This window comes from Tamandua tetradactyla, chromosome 17 (genome assembly GCF_023851605.1).
Source record: "Tamandua tetradactyla isolate mTamTet1 chromosome 17, mTamTet1.pri, whole genome shotgun sequence".
In the NCBI taxonomy this organism is placed as follows: domain Eukaryota; kingdom Metazoa; phylum Chordata; class Mammalia; order Pilosa; family Myrmecophagidae; genus Tamandua; species Tamandua tetradactyla.
In genome coordinates, this window is record NC_135343.1 from 70,166,327 (window position 1) to 70,167,988 (window position 1,662).

At 43.7% G+C, this 1,662-nt stretch overlaps 1 pseudogene; it reads right to left on the bottom strand.

Annotated features, from left to right (window-relative positions):
* Positions 1-306: 306 nt before the first annotated feature.
* LOC143661232 (uncharacterized protein NKAPD1 pseudogene) lies at positions 307-1,231 on the bottom strand (annotated as a pseudogene).
* Positions 1,232-1,662: the final 431 nt, after the last annotated feature.

The following is a 1,662-nucleotide window of genomic DNA, read 5'->3' on the forward strand; positions in this document are numbered from 1 at the left end:
TCGACCCAGCCCTTGCTTTCCCCAAAGTGAACATTCCAATAGGTGTGCCCAGGTCATTCTTGAATTTAGCTTTATGGGTCCTTTAATTTCCTGAGCTTGTATTCTACACTAAATGTGAGTAATTGCAAAAAATAATCTCTTCAAGAAACCTCCATAACAAAACACCAGATTCCCTATTAACAATAAAAGAGAATCAAGTTTAACAGGCCAAAACAGAAGTCTGTCAGATTCTTATAGTTGGCACCTGACAGTTCTACAGCCCCTGTGCTGAATGGGAGTCACTGGCAAAACCCCAAGGTGTAAGGGCTAAAGACACACTGTAACGTGGAAAACTGAAGAATGGACCTTTCTTCGCATTTCGTCATGCTCTGAATTCTCAGCAGACCTTTCATCTGTAACCACTTTCCAATTTGTACGTTTATTTGTCCTCTCCTGTATTTCATTATTAACTACAGGCATATCAACTTTTTTCTCTCTTTTTCCTTTTGGTTTTCTTAGTGTCTCTTTCCTCAGCACTGCTGGATGCTGAATCATATGACTGAGATGTGCCACTCTCTGCCTCTAAAAATGCGCTCGATTTTTTGAGAGACTTTTTCCTGGATTTTTTCTTGCATGTTTATAGTTGTTTCCTTTTCTTGGTACTAGATCTCCGGTTTCCTCTGAGGACTCACTTGAGGAATCTGCTGTTATATCTGTGGCTTCCTTTTCACTCTTCTGTTTTAGTGTGACTCTTTTTCTGCTTTATTTTGTGTCTGAGGGGGGGATTTTTTGACTTCTTGTGTTTGTGGGATTCATGGGTAAATGATTTTATCTGGGGAGATATTTTTCTTTCATTGATAATATCTTGCTGATCACTACCATCTATTTCAAATTCTTCAGGGAATAACCCTTTATAACCACTGTGACCCCACCTAACTGGCATGTTAGCTTCATAATCATATAGCTTCTTAGTCCAGGATTTAGCCTTAAGAAAATCATCTTCCAGTGTCCCAGAAATTTCATGCTTTCGTCTCCAATAATTTCTTTGACTTTCTTCATCAAAACCATCACTACATGTCCGACTTGAACTGCTGAGTAACATTTTCCTTTCGGTCCCCTGGTAAGCATCTTCCATCTGTTTCTCCAGCTCTCTTATTTTCCACGTATCTGATTTCTCCTGAATCTTATTGTGAGCATCTGTGTGCCGGATGGCATTCCTGAGAAGGACGTTCCCCAAAGGAACCCGGGACATTCTTCGATCCCTCGATCCTGAGGAAACCAGGCATCTTGTTAGTGTGAGATGGAGAACCACTCCATTACAGGATCTCCTCTGACCCAGGGAGCTAAGGAATCAGGGTCCGAAGGCAGCTCTGCAGCTTCACCGGGGTCCATGCACAGCAGCCTCGCGTGGTGGGGGTGGGGGGAGGAAGCGATCTTGGACAAAAAGGAGGGGGCTTCTCTTTCAGACTGGAAGTCATGCTCCTGAGGAATTCTTCCACCACCTGTTGACACAGAGTGTCTCAACAGGGAGGATTTCCAGGATACTCCAGAGGTCCATGGATGCAGGTGGGAGGCTGGCGCTTTCCTTGGTTCAAGAAGGCTGTTGAAGTTCAGGGTATCTCTCTCTCAAGTGAGAAGGCACATGGCAAACACAGTCATAGTTTCTCTCTCGTCTGGAAGGGC